Source organism: Lutra lutra, chromosome 7, assembly GCF_902655055.1.
Source record: "Lutra lutra chromosome 7, mLutLut1.2, whole genome shotgun sequence".
Taxonomy (NCBI): domain Eukaryota; kingdom Metazoa; phylum Chordata; class Mammalia; order Carnivora; family Mustelidae; genus Lutra; species Lutra lutra.
In genome coordinates, this window is record NC_062284.1 from 49691076 (window position 1) to 49709602 (window position 18527).

Below are 18527 nucleotides of genomic sequence, written 5' to 3' on the forward strand. Positions count from 1 at the left end.
ACTTCAAGTAAACCTTCAGTTGCTCATTATTAATGGTCTGGACTTGCTGTGTGACCTTGGGAAAGTCATTCCCCTCTTTGGGCCTCCATTTCCTGACGTGTAAAGTGAAGGGGGCAGAAGGCTGAGCTCGAGGAGGGTCTTTCCCTTGGACTACACGGTGATGTAACTTTCATGTCAACTTTCTTAGGTCATACTCAATTAAGCTGTAACATATATAAGAAAATGCACCCGTTCTGAAGAGCAATTAATATCCAATAAAATGGGTTTTGACAACGTGTCCATCACAATCACAATTCACATCCTTCTCCCCATAAAATTTTCTCATGTCCCTTCACAGTCACCTGCCCTTTGCTCCTGGAGCTAGAATGTCACATGACAGTATCCTACAGATGAACTCTGTTGTGTCTGGTTTCTTCCAAAAGCCAGTGTGATGTCTGTGAGATTCAAGTGTGCTGTTGGGTGTACCCATTGTTTGTGCCTTTGTGATGCTGAGGAGGATTCCACAGTGGGGAAAGACCACAATTTGCTCGTGCATTCACCTGCTCTTGGACATGTGGGCCATTTTTGTTTTTTTTCCAGTTTTTGGCTATTATGAATAAAAGCTCCTCTGAGCATCTGTGTACAGGTTTTTGTTTGAACATAGGGCTTCACTTCTCTAGAATAAATATCAGGGAGGGCGACTGCTGAGTCATGTGCAAAGTACGCGGCCAAACTGTTTTCCGGCCAGAAGTGCATGAAGTTTGCAGTTGCTCCAAGTTCCCCTCGGCACCTGACACTGTCTGTCCGGGTTCCTTCCTCCTGCTTCCCTTGAGTCCCTGCCACTGCCCGGGGCCCACGGCTGGCCCACGCCCCTTGTCCTCCCTGCGCTCCCACCTTATCTGACCCATGCTCAGGCCTGGCATAGGCCACCAGCCTGCGGGGAGGGGACTCCAGGGAGACAGAAGCTCTCCAGCTCCAAGGAGACCCAGCTGGAGGTGGGATTTCAGATGCAGCCTTTCCACTCAGCCAAGTAGGTAGACTGGGGCCTTTCAGGATCACTGGCTTCCGAGGGGCCGAGAATTTTGTTTTGCTCATTTGAATGGTTCCTTTCTATGGGTTCAGGTCTAGGCTCCCGTATCACCTTCTCGGAGAGGGCTTTCCTGGTCACTGGGCCCAGACCCAGATCCTATGGGACCTGCCTGAAGCTTATTTAATTTTTGAGAGTGCTGTTTAGGAAAAAGCATCCCTGATTGGGAATACGAAATTTGGTCGGGCAGTATCTAGAATGGGATCAGGAAGGAACCCGACCACGCAAAAAGCCTTGAAGCGTAAGCCTTATTAATTTTGGGGTGAGTCCACTTCTACTGTTCCCACTGAAACAGGTACCCTGTCTCTCTAGGCTACCCTGTGCCTTGGTTTCCTTTTTTGGATGCTGTCCATGATGTCACACACTCTCTCTCTTTGTTCACTGTTCTCCCCACTGGAATGTACTCTTGTGAGAACGAGGGTTTGGGGGTTCACTCTCGTATCCCCAGCGCCCACAACAGTGCCTGGTACATGGTGAACACTCAACAAAATTGACGAAACCAAGAAATAAAAGCTTTCCAAGGGCCACTGCCTTTCTACTCATGTGATATGAGGTTTTAAAGTGAATCATCGTATAGAAAAATAGGAGACTCATACTGGTGGTGCACAGAACCTTGCTCTGGCTCCAGACTGGGAACGTGATATTTACTGAGCACCTGCTCCCGGCCAGGCACTTTCTATGCACTGTCATCTTATCTTAAAGACTCTCACAGCAACCCTTAAGAAGGGAGGTGGCCACCATTGTCCCCATTTTGCGGGAAACTGAGGCCCAGCAGGATGAAGTCATTTGACCAAGCATCCCATGGCCCATGAAGAGGCAGCTGGGAACGTCCACCCGGGTTTGTCCTTTCTCTTGCTCCACAGTCCCTCTGGGCAAGGCCCCTCTCCAAACTCTGAGCCCCTCAGAGTTCTTCACTCCATGTTCTGAGAGGAGGGAGGGGTGTCCAAGGCTGGAGTACTCGGAGCTGAACCCATGGTGAGCAAGGTTCCAGGCCTGGAGGAGAGGGAGGGTCCTGTCCTTTGGGCGGCAGGGAGGGAAAAGAGAGGTTCAGTGTACCTCCTGGCCAACGGCCTTGTTGAAGCTGAACCTGGCCAGCCTGGAACGGAACTGTGTTTGCTGTTAAAAAAAAGGCACAGAGGGGAGCCTGGGTGGCTCAGTGGGTTAAGCCACTGCCTTCGGCTCAGGTCATGATCTCAGGGTCCTGGGATCGAGTCCCACATCGGGCTCTCTGCTCAGCAAGAAGCCTGCTTCCCTCTCTCTCTCTCTCTGCCTTCCTCTCCGTCTACTTGTGATCTCTCTCTGTCAAATAAATAAATAAATTAATTAAAAAAAAAAAAAGGCACAGGGACTGGGTCCCAAAGAGGGTGAGGTTTGAGCTACTTCCAGGAATTGATTTAATTTAAAGAGAATAAGGAAAGTACTGGGAGCCCAGCACTACTTCCTGCCCCAGATGCCAGAAATTCCACCAGTTCCCGCCCTGAGATCTTGTGATCGGCCGGCATCTGTCTCAGTCAACATGTCCTCCTTTCCTCCTGTAGACCAGGTCACAGGTCACGAAACACTCACTTCCCAGCTTGACATAAAGATTAATTAAAGTTACGGCATATGAAAGCATTCAACACCTGTGAATTTGCTCTCCTCCCTGGCTTTTAGAAAAAGATCTCGGATTTCTGGCTAATGTCCGTCTGGTAACCCCTCACTCCCCGGCTGGAAACACTGACCTTTGGTCCAAGATCAGGATCAGACGTTATCTTCTTCCCAGGGTCATTGTTTGAGTCACAAGCAGCCTTTTATTTAGCACCTACTATGTGCCCAGCACTGCTCATCCGTCATCTCTCTTCTTCCCCACAACCCTGAAAAGTCAAGTTGTTTCCATTTAAAAAAAAATTATTTATTGAAAGATTTTATTTATTTGATACACAAAGTGATCACAAGGAGGCAGAAATGCAGATAGAGAGAGAGGGAGAAGCAGGCTCCCCACCAAGCAGGGAGCGCCCTGCAGGACTCGATCTCAGGACCCTAGGATCATGACGTGAGCCAAAGGCAGATGCCCAACCGCCTGAGCCACCCAGGTGCCCTCATAATCAAGTTCCTTATTCCCATTTTGCTGGCAGAGAGATGGAGGCCCCTTGGATAATAAGTCTTGTGCAGAAGTGAGGAGAGCGGGTCTTGTGTCACTTCCCAGGTCATTTCTCTCCCGTCTTCCTCCCTACTCTCGATTCCAACCGCAGAATGCTATGCTGCTTGACTTGAAAAATCATCTAATATTTATTTACTGAGTGCCTACTCTCACTGTGTGGGGGCAGGGCCGGCCTCATCCTCGCCTTCAAGGAGCCCAGAGGGTAGCAGAGGACAGGGATGGGGAGGGAGGGATTCTAAGATCATGTGGCCGGTGCATAGCGGAGGCGGCTGTGCTGCTGCAGGGGTGCAAGAGCCCAGCGGGGGCAGTGATCAGCACAGGACCCAGCAACGCAACACCAGTGTCGCGTTGGTGTGTGCGTGCGTGTGCACACACACAGTGGGACATGCTTGTGACAAAGAAAGACGATATGCAATTGCTGCCTGCTGGGGTCATACAGTGCCCCCGACTGCACGGAGTCTCAATTTCCACTTTCAATGAAGCACTTTTAATTTCATCTTTCCAACGAGAGCTATTTTTTGTAAATTGAGGTATCATGACATACATTATATTAGTTTCAGGTGTACAAGGTGATTTAACATTAGTGATCTAAATGATCACAATAAGACTCATTAACCATCACCATACATAGTTATAGAATTTCTTTTTCTTATGATGAGAACTTTTAAGATTTACTCTCGTAGTGACTCTCACACATGCCACCCGGTGTTACTAGCGATTGTCTCCATGCTGGACGTTACAATCCCAGGACTTGTTTATTTTATAGCTGGAAGTTTGAACCTTTTGACCGCCTTCGCCCACTTTGCTCCCCACATCCTACCCCTGCCTCTGGTAATGGCAAATCTGTTCTCTTTATCTATGAGCTTCGTTTTTGTTTACTAACTTTTTTTTAAGTGAGAGCTTTGATACCAGCATGAGGCAATAGGCTGGAGTTTGTTGAGAACAATTTGGCGCCTTTTTTTTTTTTTTACTAAAAGGCAAAATGTTTACAACAGAAGTCCTTTTGATACTGATTTAACAAGTAGACTTCAAAAAATATGCATATAGTTTTAACTTATTTGAATTTGAAACATACATTAAAAATAGAGAAAGTAGTATAATGAATCCCCTACGTATCCAGAAACTAATTCCAATGGTTATTAACATTGTCATTTCTTGAAGAAATGGATTCTTGGGGCTCCTGGATGGCTCAGTTGGCTAAGTAGCTGACTCGTGATTTCAGCTTGGGTCATCATCTTAGGGTTGTGAAATTGAGGCCCAAGTTGGGCTCTGCTCTCAGTGGGGAGTCTGCTTAAGATTCTCTCTCTCTCTCTCTCTCTGCTCCCCCCCAATAAATAAATAAATCTTAAAAAAAGAAGAAATGGATTGTTGAAGAGTGAAATAAATTAGACTTTTGCCAAACATTCAATATCATTCATTGCATGCCTATTGTTTTTCTCTGAGGAAAGAAGTAAGCACAATTTAGAAATCTATCCCGAGGGGTGCCTGGGTGCCTCAGTGGGTTAAAGTCTCTGCCTTCAGCTCAGGTCACGATCCCAGCATCCTGGGATGGAGCCCCGCGTCAGGCTCTCTGCTCAGCAGAGAGCCTGCTTTCCCCTCTTTCTCTGCCTGCCTCTCTATCTACTTGTGATCTCTCTGTCAAATAATAAATAAATAAATAAATAAAAAGAAAGAAAGAAAGAAAGAAAGAGAGAAAGAAAGAAAGAAAGAAATCTATCCCGAGTTTACTGAAGACATTATGGAGACACACGCAGCTTGCCTGCCTGTGGGGCTCTAAGCGTGTCTCGTAGATAATTCAGATTCTTAGGCTGTGGAGAATCTGGGCAGAAAAATATCTCACTAGTCCATCTCTCCCAGACCTGACGTCCTGTGGTTCTCTTATCTGCAGAGAGAAAAAGCCCATTTATAACTTCTCTGCTCGGGTCTTAAATGTGGTGGCGAACATTCATGAATGTGTCTGCTTGGAGCTCATAGCCCTGGGAGATTCACTTAGAAAACAAGGCCTCCTTGTCTCCTGTTCTGACTCCGGGGACATGCTTTAATGAATTGCCCTCAGACCCGAATTGGCCTAACCCGCAAGCAGCTGCCGTACCCCGAGACCAAGCCCAAACCTGGTGGTGTGAAAAGTAACCCTTAGCTCTGCACCCATTAGGTGTGTGGTCTTGAGAAAGTTGCTATCCCTCTCTGCGCCTTCACTGCTCCATCTGCAGATGGACTTTCACCCGGGTTAACTCTGTGGCCTCTGTAACCGAGTGACCGTGGGCTGTGGCCAGGTGCAGGGAGGGGGTGTTAAACACCACCTACAATGTGGTCAGTGCACTTGGGTGTACTCTGAAAAGGTGAATGGCTTTTTTGGTTTACTGGGTGGTATGCAGTTAACAAGAGTGATGCAGGTGTCTGCTGAAGGCACCTAAGATCTAGATCAGTGAGTCTTAGATCCCCATCCTGAAGACTCACCACCTCTCCAAAGAATTTCATGGATCACTAAGGGACCCGATGCTCTCAAGGTGCATATCCAGGGACCCTCTCACTCTTTTACCCCCCCCACCCCCCGCCGTGACCCATCGTTCCATCTCCCCTCCCGAGAGAGATCCACACACATGAAGATCCGGGAATGTGCAGACTCTCCCATCCACCCAAGAGCGCGTCAGACCAAGCATCCCCCAGCTGTGACTTAAGCCCACTCTTAAGTATTTTCAAACTCTGCCTTGCTGCCTTGCCCCCAGCTGCCCAACCTTTCCCCACTGACTGGTTCCTCCCTCTCCTTTCCTTTTCTGATTCTCTCCCCCTCCATCCTCAGGGATATCCAAATGCTTTTCCTTCTGTTCCACACAGCAGCACCCAGGAGCTCTGGCCCACAGGTGCACATGCCCAAACCTGCCAGCATGCTCGCCAGGTGGAGAGACTCCACTCCATAGCTTCAAACTTCCATAAAAAAATGTCATCATAAGGATTTTTGAAAAGCTTTACAAGGCTACAGGCCTAGCCCCCCCCCCCGGGGGGGGGCAGGAGCAGGGAGATAGCACTGCCTCTGATTCATTCTGATCCATTGTCCACAAGGTTGAACCCTGTGCTGACTTTTAGACAAACTTGCCCATGAGAACATGCCTTTGATGCCACTCCTTCCTCCCTAGCTGTGTCCAGTCTTGCTCTCCCGGTGGTCCTCCTCCCTCTGCAATCCAGGCCCCTTCTCCTCCTTCTGGGCTGATGCTCAGGGCCACGTGTGTGGGAAAGAGGGGGAGAACATGCAGAGTTTGGCTTTGAGTGTCTGGGGCATGGGCAACCCCTGGGGTGGGGCTGGGTGAGGTTCTCTTCTACGGAAGTTCTCCCAGGATGAGCCCAGCGGGCAGAGCTCCTGGATCTTGGGTCTCAACTGGTGAGTCTTCAGTGCAGGTCCCAGGGTGGACTTGGTACAGGGATACAGAGGAAGCAAAGAGGAAAACAGCTACGCACAGCGATGCAGCTTGTCAAGGCTGGGAAGGAACAGCAGCGTTGGGGCAGGAAAACTGGCCTCTGAGCTCCATCTGGGGCTCTCCACAGGCACCAGCCTACATGGGAAGCTGGAAAGGTTATCAGTGCTGTTGCTCAGGGGTGAGCTTGGGCTCTGAGTGGGAAATGACTTGCTGTGGTTCCTACCACGAAGAGAACCTGGTCTTGTGCCTGAGCGGTGGCCAGAGGGGTTACAGAAAACAGAGGAGTGGGGAATCGGGACTGTGGGTGTGTGGAGGCACAGGGATTCTTGAGCTGGGCTTTGAGTATGGACATTTCACCATGGGGATCAATGCGGGTGAGAAGGGGCTGAGGAAAGGAGAGCTCACTGCAGGCAGGGGGAGTGAGTCCTATGACCTATGACCAAGGTGGCCGAAAAGCTGGTCTGTCTGGGCAACCATGAACAATCCTGCGAGCCTGGATTGGAAAGGTGGGTGGGACGACCAGCGAGGATTCAGTGGGCTCAGCTCAGGTATTTGGGGCTTTTTTTGTAGGCCATGGTCATCAGGGGGTTTTAAGCAGTCAAGTGACAATGTCAAAGGTACCTGGGTGGTTCAATCAGTTGAGCGTCTGCCTTTGGTTCAGGTCATGATCCCAGCATCCTGGGATTGAGCCTGATGTTGGGCTCCCTGCTCTACAGAGAGTCTGCTTCTCTCTCTGCCTCTACCCTCCCTATGTTCGAGCTCTCTCAAATAAATAAATAAAAATCTTTAATTTAAAAAAAAATGACAATGTCAGGTGTGCCTTTGGCTGCTGGATGGCTCCCGGGGAGAAATGTGGATGGAGCAAGGAGGCCCATTAGGCATCCCCTGCCTCATCCAGGCGAAAAGATGGCATAGGGGATGAAAGTGAGAGGTAGTATGTATGCATCTGGTCCATTGGAACTTCTGTGTGACATTTCCCCATCTGGATAAACCACAGTTGCAGATCTCCATTCTCCCCATGATCTTCATTGCCACTTTCTCACCATCACAAACGGGACCACAATGGACATTTTTGTACCCATCTCCTTGTGTGCCTGAAACTTTTCAGAGTGGCTACCTAGAACTGGGTTTGCTGTATTGTGAGATTTGACCATCTTCAAATCTACTAGATAGTCTTAAATTCCTCCTCAAAGGGATTGTACCCACACAGTCTCTTGTCAAAAAGCATAAAAGTGCCGTGGGCTTAAGAGCATTGTCAGTCTTACAAGATTTTGCCGATCTGATCAGTATGAAATAGAATCCTCTTGTTCCCATTTGTTGCCCTGATTATCAGGGAGATAACGCTTATTATTATTTTTTTTTATTTGACAGACAGAGATCACAAGTAGGCAGAGAGGCAGGCAGAGAGAGGAGGAAGCAGGCTCCCCGCTGAGCAGAGAGCAGGGCTCGATCCAATCACTCTGAGATCATGACCCGAGCGGAAGGCAGAGGCTTTAACCCACTGAGCCCCCCAGACGCCCCAGATAAAGCTTATTTTTATATGATTATTCACAACCCTGTTTCCTTCTGTTCCTATGCCTTGCCCAAGTCTGTTGGGTTGTTTTTTCCTTACCAATTTGTTGAAGTTCTCTATGTATTCTGGATACTGATCCTTTGTTATTTAAAATAACTTTTGTGGGGCTGCCTGGGTGCTGCATTGGTTAAGTGTCCGACTCTTGATCTCACCTCAGGTCTTGATCTCAGAGTGGAGAGTTCAAGCCCCTCATTGGGCTCCGTGGGGCATGAAGCCTACTTTAAAAAATAATAATAATAAATGAATAAAGAAATAAAACAAAATACCTCTTCAATCTGTGACTTGTCTTTTCCATTTCATTTACAAAAGCCTTTGTCAGACAGAAATTTTAAATTTTAATATATTCCAACATTAAAAATTTGATAGTTTATAGTTAATGTATCTTGATTCATTTTCTTCCCATACTGATGTTACATGGAAATTTTTTTTCTCCTATTTTTTCTAGAAATGTTAATTTTTTTTTCACATTTAGGTCTTTATTCACCTTGGATTGTGTGTTTGCATACAATGTGAGGAAAAGGCTCAATTTAAATTTTTCCCTCAAACAATTAGTCATTTTCCCAGCACAATTTATAGAATAATTCATTCTTTTATTCATTACTTATCTTCATTGTTTATAGAATTCATTATGAGGATGTGTAATTCTACCTCTAGAACACATTAGCTGTGCTTACGGGTTTATGTCTGTGCTCTGTAGGTTCTATTGCATGGCTTGTTTATCTGTTCCTGGAGTGATACCACAGTTTTAATTACAGCAGATAGCTTTATAATAATTCATTATTCACCAAGTTTGGATTTCAAAATTACCTTGGCTATTGTTGGACCTCTTTCCTCCCATATTACTTTAGAATCATCTTTTTTTTAAAGATTTTATTCATTTATTTGACAGAGAGAGGTCACAAGTAGGCAGAAAGGCAGGCAGAGAGAGAGGGGGAAGCAAGCTCCCTGCTGAGCAGAGAGCCCTATTCGGGGCTCAATTCCAGGACCCTGAGACCATGACCTGAGCCGAAGGCAGAGGCTCAACCTACTGAGCCACCCAGGTGCCCCACTTTAGAATCATCTTATCAAGTTCTGTGAGAAAATCCTTTGGGATTTTCATTGGAATGGCACTGAACTTAAGACATGGTTTAGGGGAGATCATTGTTTTAATGCTACAGAGATATCCCTTCTATGGACGTGCCATATCACTCTATTATTTAAGTCTCTTTTTATGCCCTTCAGTACACCTTTACATTTTTCTCCTATAAGTCTTGAGTATTTTGTTAGATTTAATTCTAGATAACATGATTTGTCATTTTAAAGAAAACACATTTGATGTTTTAACACTAAGCACCTTTGCTGCATACTTTTCAAGAACACCCTTTTTTAAAAAAAAAATTATTTATTTTAGAAAGAGGGAGTGAGCACACAAGCAGAGTGAGGGGCAGAGGGAGAGGGAGAGAATCTCAAGCAGACTCCCTGCAGAGCAAGGAGCCCAAACCCCGGCTCAATCTCACCTCCCTGAGATCATGACCTGAGCCAAAACCAAGAGTCAGATGCCTAACCAACTGAGCCACCCAGGCATCCCATCCAAATTTTTTTTTTTTAGATATTTTTTTAAAAAGATGTATTTATTTGAAAGAGATATGTTTGTCTTTAATGTGTGCTTTGAATTAAACTATAAATAGGTTTGAATTTTACCACAATTTTTTTCACATAGTTTTTCTTCATTTTCTCTGTTACTATGGTGAATTATATTAGTTACATTTTTGACATTAAACCTTCCTTGCATTTCCAGGATAAGCAGCATGTGGCTAGGACAGATGGATGGATGGATGGAGAGAGAGAGAGAGAACCATATTTGATCTGCAGGACTGTCTGGACCAGGGGTTGTAAGGGACAGGGCACAGTCTTAGGAGATAGGTGCATTTATAGGGGGAATGGTGCTCCCTAGGCTTCTGGAAGTCTAAAGCTAGCTCTTTCTCTGCTTGTAATGCTGTGGATTTCTCCTAGGCCCATCCACTCCATCGAGACCTCCAATTGCTAATCTTGCGGTGTGATGCCGTCTTGACTCCGCTGGCCATCTGGTCCTCCTGGTCAGACCCTCTCTGTCTGGTCCTGTCTCCTGGAGAGCAGACATCTTTCCCCCTCAACCTCTTCACCATTGCCCTTGGTAAATGCCTGTTTCTTTGGCCACCATCAGCAGAGCACCCCTAACGCAGCCCTTTCTCCTTACTCTCTCTCTCTGCTGCCGGGCAGCTCTCTGTGAACTTGCCTTTATGATTTTCAGGTGTGGGCAAGCCTTTAGGACTCTCCCAGTTCTGGAAGCCCCTACAATCCCCTGGAAGCTCCTCTCATTTGGTTTGAGGTGAAGGGGAAGCACCTCCCTGCACACTTACCTCCAGAGATACCCTTCTTTCTTCCAGACCTCTCCTTTCAGCAGCCAGACCTGGGTGGAGGCCCATGCTGGCAGAACTGGTTTCACGAACCTTAGCTTGCCCCATGGAGGCCAGGTGGTTTGGCATCTTGTTGAGGAATGGGGAAATGTTCAGCAACCATGTCTTACGCTTGGTTTCTGGAGCTTTAGCTGAGGAGGAGATGGAGAAAGTCCTATTTTTATTTTATTTATTATTTACTTATTTTTAAAGATTTTATTTGCGAGAAGGAGAGAGAGAATGAGTGGGGAGAGGGACAGAGGGACAAGCAGACTCCCTTTGGAGCGGGGAGCCTGACATGGAATTGATCCCAGGACCCCGGGATCATACCTGAGCTGAAGGCAAATACTTAACTGACAGCCACCTGGGTGCCCAGAGAAAGTCCCATTTTACTACCCTGGTACAGTTTTCTAGAGCCTTACTTATTTTGTCTATTATAAATTTATTGGCATAGAATTGGTCATAGTGTTCTCTTAAGAGTTTAAACCGTATCTATAGGTGTATGTATCCTCTTTTGCATTCTGAATATATGTGCCTTCCCTATTTTTTTTGAATCAGTCTTGTCAGAGCTTTATGTGCTAGTATTTTTAGAGAACTCAGAATTCTATTGTTCCCTTGCATTCTATTTCATTAATTTATGCTCCCTTTCTTCTTTACCTTTTATTTTTTTTAAGATTTTTTATTTATTTATTTGACAGACAGAGATCACAAGTAGGCAGAGAAGCAGGCAGAGAAAGAGGGGGAAGCAGCCTCCCCGCCAAGCAGAGAGCCCGATGTGGGGCTCCATCCCAGGACCCTGGGATCATGACCTGAGCTGAAGGCAGAGGCTTAACCCGCTGAGCCACCCAGACGCCCCTCTTCTTTACCTTTTAATTGTGAAGTAAATCACACATACAAAAGAGTGCATACAAACTATGTGAATGCTTTTGGAATAATAATAAAATGAGCAACCGTGTATTCATGACTGAGTTTAAGAAATGCAGTGCCAGGATCAGGGAGGGAAGTTCAGACATATCCCCCACCTCACCCCAGAGCAGCCACTATCCTAAATGCTCTGTTAATCATCCATTTACTTTTTACAAATGGGTTTGGCATGTCTATGCATCACTAAAAAATTTATTGTTCAGTTTAGCCTTTTAAAAGGGTTGGCTAATGGAACATGATAAAAAAATAGAAACAAATAACTATTTCCTGAAAAAAGGAAAAGAAAAGAAAAAGACCCCAAGTGACCAGAATCAGATTAACCGAAATCCTTACTTTATAATATAGTCTCATCTTAGACATATGTGAGACCCCCTCCTGTTGTCCCCCTTCATCTCCTCCATGCATCCTTCTCACCCTCCAACTCTCTTCCTCCCTTCTCCTCCTCTCCCCTCCTCTTTCCTCCCCTTCTCTTCCTTCCATTTTTTTTAATGTAATAAGCCCCTCTACTCCCCTACCCAACAAAACACAGGACCTTAATCATAGCACATTTCAAGCCACGAGGTGACTCTTTCCCAGTCCAAGTAACCATCATCCTGAATTCATCATTCTCTTGTTTTGTTTTGTTTAAGATTTTATTTATTTATTTATTTATTTATTTATTTATTTATTTATTTGACAGAGTGAGAGAGATCACAAGTAGGCAGAGAGGCAGGCAGAGAGAGGGGGAAGCAGGCTCATTGCTGAGCAGAGAGCCCAATGCGGGGCTCGATTCCAGGACCCTGAGATCATGACCTGAGCCGAAGGCAGAGGCTTAACCCACTGAGCCACCCAGGCGCCCCTTGTTTTGTCTTTTTTTTTAAAAGATTTTATTTTTTTAAAAGATTTTATTTTTAAAATTTATTTATTTGAGAGAGAGAGTGAGAGAGAGCAGGAGAGCATGAGAAAGGGGAGGGTCAGAGGGAGAAGCAGTCTCCCTGCTGACCAGGCAGCCTGATGCGGGACCCAATCCTGGGACTCCAGGACCATGACCTGAGCTGACGGCAGACACTTAACCAACTGAGCTACCCAGGCGACCCTAAAGATTTTATTTTTAAATAATCTCTACACCCAACGTGGGGCTCGAACGATGTCAAGATCAAGTCCCATGCTCCTCTGGCTGAGCCAGCCAGGGGCCCCTCTTGCTTTCTTATTACACACTTTTATTGTATTTATAGGTTTTCTCAAAAAGTATATTTTTAAAGATTTTGATTTTATTTATTTGACAGACAGAGATCACAAGTAGGCAGAGAGGCAGGCAGAGAGAGAGGAGGAAGCAGGCTCTCCACTGAGCAGAGAGCCCGATGTGGGGCTCGATCCTAGGACCCTGGGATCATGACCTGAGCCGAAGGCAGAGGCTTTAACCCACTGAGCCACCCAGGCGCCCTCAAAAAGTATATTTTTAAATTTGGTTGTTTTCACTTTATAAAGAGGACATGATGTTGCATGTCATCTTTGGACACTTCTTCCTTAATATTATCATCACTAAATTACATCCACATGACTGAGTTCACCGCAGTTAATTTGTTTTTTTTATTGTGGTAAAATATACATAACATAAAATGTAGCATTTGAACCATTTTCTGAGAGTATACTCCCGTGGCATTAAGTATATCCATACTGTTGTACCATGCTACCGCCCCTCGGAACAATGTGTTACTTCAATTATAACCCCTGGAGGATTTTACTAGTTACCAAGCACATTTAGATATGGCCTTAAGAAAAGCATATACTGGCAACAGGTCTTTGGGGAGAAGGACGATATACGACCGTGAAGCTGGGCAATTGGGGATGCCCGGCCCTCCCAGGGCGGAAGGCCGCCTGCTTCCGGGAAGCCTAGCACCCAGGAACGCCCGGTCAGCTCAGGGTGGAAGGAAATACCACCTGCTTCCCTTTTCCGTTATCGCTCCTTTCTCTTCCCAGAAGCGCCTGTTGTTAGTTAGATGAGTCCTTTGAATGTGCTCGGTTAACTATAAACTTTATCCTCCTTCTTGTTTGCCCACAAGACAGGTGACTCATGTTTGACCTTCAGCGGTTCTTGTGTTGGCTTTTGTTTCTATCTAATAAAAGTGAGACTGTGGAGTTGCTCCTGGCAGCAGTCTTTTCAACTGTTGTCCCCTGCTCCCAATCTCTTGCAGCTGACTTGTTTGTGCCTAGTTCTCCCGTTCACCGACTGGAAGTGGCAAGTGGCGCTGGAACAGGGACTAGACCAGATCTGATTTGATCAGAAACAAAACAGGGGAAGAAGCCCCAACGTGAGTTTTGCATGGTCGTGCCTTTTTCCTGCTGGTGAGTTGTGGGCTATTATCACGGGGTATGGGGAATCTAGAGAGCACAAACGATTGTTGCCCTTAACGTTTGTTTATTGAGAAGGCTCCTAAAGGCGGGAGGAACAAAAGTCAGCGAGGGCCAACTTATGGAGCTTTTAAAGGTAAAGAACATTGCTCCTGGTTTTCTTAGGGACTTTAGATTTACAAACATGGGAAAAAGTGGGTCATGAGTTAAAACTCTCGTATACTAAAGGAAAACCAATTCCAGTTACTATATGGCCTACTTGGACCCTCATTCGCTCCTTTTTGGAGCCTTTACAAACCCCTGATTCGGAGAGCAATAATGAATGTTCAGGAGAAACTAAAAAAGAGGAACCTGAAAATGTCATCCAGGAGGAGGAAGAAGTTACTAAGGCCACCAGAAAGGAATATATAAAGGAGGAATCTCCTCCTCCTCCAATAACAGAACAAAAGGTGCCCATGGCACTGTCGCCATCGGCTCCGCTGTTCTATAAGAAGGCACCATTTAATGAAAAAGATGAAAAGTACATGCTATCTGCCATTCAAAAAGGCCTCCCTGAAGCACATCGAGCAGGAGACCTAGACGCCTTGCATTTTAATTTCCTGGTTATTATTACAGAACATGTAGCTCTAGGACATGATCCTAACAACCCTAATGGTGTTTATGAGGCCAAGCATGAGCAATTTCCCTTCAAATTACTGCAGGAACTAAAAACCAGCAGTACAAAACTATGGAGCTAATTCTCCATTTACAACAGGAGTCATTCAAGGCATCACAGAAGGCAATCGACTTATTCCTACTGATTGGTCATTGTTAGCAAGAACAGTTGTATCTCCAAGTGAGTTCTTACAATTTAAAACATGGTGGCAAGATCATGCAGAAACAGCAGCTGCCCATAATAGAGCTCATAACATTCCTATTTCCATGGAACAGCTCATGGGTCTTGGGCCATGGGCCCAGGTGCAAGACCAGGTACTAATGAACGATCAAGCTATTGAGCAGCTCCGGCGTTGCTGTTCGAGAGCCTGGGAGAGAATAGAATCTCAGGGAGATAAGTGCTCTTCTTTTCAAAAAGTGGTACAAGGTCCAAAAGAACCCTATACTGATTTTATTGCAAGATTACAAGAGGCTGTCAAAAGACAGATTAATCTTGAGGCTGCGGATACCATTATGTAGCTGTTGGCTTATGAGAATGCTAATGCTGATTGTAAGAAATTGATAGCACCCTTCAAAGGCAAGGGAACATTGAGAGATTATATTAAGCTATATATATATGAGCCTCCTTAAAAAGGAGTAGGAACAGAGACCTATAAAGCTGATTTGTTAGCTCAAGCAATGGCTGCCCTTAACACAAGAGAAATTACTTATTTTGCAAGCCTTAGTGGAGGAACAGATAGAAAAAGGACATACTGAAGAATCTCATAGTCCTTGGAATTCACCAGTTTTTGTTATTAAGAAGAAATCAATTAATGGCGGTTATTGCATTGTTGAAGACGTTCCTTCTGCATTTAATCTGCTATCTGATTCTTTATATACAGATATGTTTCACAGCATATCAAAACTACTACTGTTTCTACATCTGATGTAATATGATCAACCTCATCACTGTGGCTGTAAGTCCTCCTGGATGTTATACACAAATAAACAACTTCACTTATTGGGCTTATATACCCAATCCTCCTCTGCTCCGTCCAGTAGAGTGGGGAGAAGATAAAATACCAATTTATTTGAATGCTTCAAAATGGGTACCTGGAATTTTAGAGCCTAGATTGATGCTATTGCCCTTAAAGGAGGGCACAAATACTAATCGTACCTTCGGATATCAAAATAGACCATTATGTATCGACAATCATTCCAGTTGCCTTGTCCCTGATGATCAGAGATGATTGGTGGACCTTCCTACTAACAATTACTTGACTAAAGTTCAGTTACATTTACTCTCCACTAAAGGATTCCTTACCTATGAATGTTGGGGTCCTAGCTATAACCAACAATTCCCTATTCCCGAATGCAAACCAACACAAACATGGTCTGATGAGGGAATTCGCCCTTTATGGGAGGATTGTCGAGCTTCTCACCCCAGTATTGTTATTAATGATTCCTGTGGAATTGTATGGGACTGGTCCCCTAAGGGGATGGCAGTCACCATTTGCACTGGGGAACCCTGCTCCTCTCATCAAAATTTAAAATGGCAAGTTTTTGATGATCCCATTTTACCACAAACCTTAACCTCAGGAGATGCACCTCTGGTCTGGCTTGGGCAAGGACTTCCTATGCCATCTCCTTTTATTAATTATCATAAAAGACAAAAGAATTTATGGAAGGTCACCACTGCTTTAAATCGCGTAAGTTTGGAACGGCTCTTAACATTCATCAGTCTAGTATGTATTTTTTTTCCTTATGGATAAAGAATGGGTAAAAGCTTGTGTTAGAGATCTCTGTTTTTGTTACTGGAAAAATGACTTTTGATCATGGCAATACAGAAATAGACTGTCTAAACTGTAAAATGTTCACCTGTGTAGATAATGTTCAGACAGACAATTCTATCATTCTCATAGCTAGAAGAAGAATAGGCATTTGTTTACCGGTGAAACACCACCATGTTTGGGAAGGCTCTCCAGGTGGACATACTTCTACTAACAGTATTGAAGGACTGGGTCCATAGAACAAAAAGATTTCTTAGGTTGCTTATAACAGCTGTTTTAGGAATTACAGCCATTACTGCTACAGCTACCACTGCAGGAATAGCCTTGGCATCAAACTGTACAAGCTACACAATTTGTACAGAAGTGGTACGAGAATGCTAGCAAAGCCTGGAATCAGCAAATGATCATAGATCAAAAATTATATGAATGTGTCTCTGATTTAGAAACAGCCATGATCTATATAGGAGATGATCCTTAGAATATAAAGCTTAGACTTCATATTTTATGTGACTGGAATGTTTCTTCTTTCTGTGTTACTCCCCATGCCTATAATGAAACAAATACCTTGGAGCAAAATTCACCAGCATATTACTAACCATTTTGGTGATAATCTAACTTTAGATATTAAACAACTTCAAGATACTATTCTAAGTATTACTCACTCATCATTACAATCAGTTCCAGGAGTGAGTTTTACTCAATTAATGATATCCTATCTGATTTAAACCCTTCTACTTGGATCAAACAAACTGGTCTCGGTGTTATAGGTGGAATGGTTATTCTTCTTAATTGCTATAATCTTTTTATGCCAAGTCCTCAGAAGCACGCGAAAATCCCTCCAACGACTGAAGAATCAAACTGCAGAATCAACTTTTCTACTTCTTCACAAGGGGGAGATGGAATTGCCCCTCGGAACAATGTGTTACTTAAACTAGAACCCCTGGAGGATTTTACTAGTTACCAAGCACATTTAGATAGGGCCTTAAGAAAAACATATACTGGCAACAGGTTGTAAGGACTTATTTTATATTTCTATTTTAGCCAGAGGCTTCCATTGAAGTTAAACAATAACTTTGTTGTTTAACCCTTAAACTGTCCCTGCTCCCCTTCCCCCAGGGGACTTAAAAACAAGTCCCAGAAACCAGCTCCAGGTGTGGAGGCCAATAAAAACAAGGCTGTACCCACCTCGGGTCTGGCCTTGACATAAGTACAGCCATCTTGGCAAAGCAAAAGCCGGCACCTTGCACTGTAAGAGTGGGTTAGCATAAGAATGGCCATCCTGGAGGCCAGGAAGCCATTTTGCTGAGCATCCTTAACCAGCCCACAGGGAGCCCGTAACTTAAGAGAAAGTAGCTAAAACCTGAAAAAACAACTTAATCATATACCACCAGGACAGTTAGGTGGTGGTGCCACAGGGACCAAATGTTAAAGAAAAAAAATAGTTAACTTGCAGAGATCACAATCCTGCCAGACAGGAGTCTCCCTTGGTTTGCAAATGTCCTGGTGATTTACAACAAAAAGGGCTATCTTCAATGGCCCAATTTCCAGAGACAAATGGCTAAGGTCGCCCTCCCCACCATAAAACTGAGGGAGGCTGAGGCAGAAGGAAATGTAAATAAAGTTAAATTTCTTCTAAACCTAAATCTCACTTAACCACCAGGATGGTGCCAGGGTGATGCAGGGGTGGCAAAAGGTTAAAGTTAAACTGTCAAAGTGGGGTGCAAGAGATGTATGTAGCTATGAAGAAGCCCCTTGAAAATGCTATATAAACGCTTGGCTTTGAGTGCTCGGGGTCCTTGTTGGAACCCGCTGCGCCGGGCGGATACTTGGACCCCAGCTAGCTGGAAATAAACCTCGCTGTGTGACTTGCGTTATCGAGAGTGTTCTCTAATTGAGGGGTGGTCAACTCCGTACCCTAATAAGGTCTTTGGGGAGAAGGATGATATACGACCGGGAAGCCAAGCACCCGGGAACGCCCGGTCAGCTCAGGGCAGAAGGAAATACCGCCTGCTTCCCTTTTCCATTATCGCTCCTTTCTCTTCGCAGAAGCACCCGTTGTTAGATGAGTCCTTTGTGCTTGGTTAACTATAAATTTTACCCTCCTTCTTGTTTGTCCACAAGACATGTGACTAATGTTTGACCTTCATCGTTTCTTCTGTTGGCTTTTGTTTCTATCTAATAAAAGTGAGACTGTGGAGTTGCTCGGTGCAATAGTCTTTTCAACTGTTGTTCCTTGCTCCCAA

General features: G+C 44.9%; 1 long non-coding RNA gene across 2 annotated transcripts; it reads left to right on the plus strand.

Moving 5' to 3' along the window:
• Positions 1–829: 829 nt before the first annotated feature.
• Positions 830–18484, plus strand: LOC125104754 (uncharacterized). Of its 2 annotated transcripts, XR_007128724.1 has the most exons (4): positions 830–1009; positions 13705–13855; positions 17098–17292; positions 18208–18484. It is a non-coding gene; the product is annotated as an uncharacterized LOC125104754 (long non-coding RNA). The 2 variants fall into 2 exon arrangements; XR_007128723.1 differs by lacking the exons at positions 830–1009; positions 13705–13855 and adding an exon at positions 14572–15471.
• Positions 18485–18527: the final 43 nt, after the last annotated feature.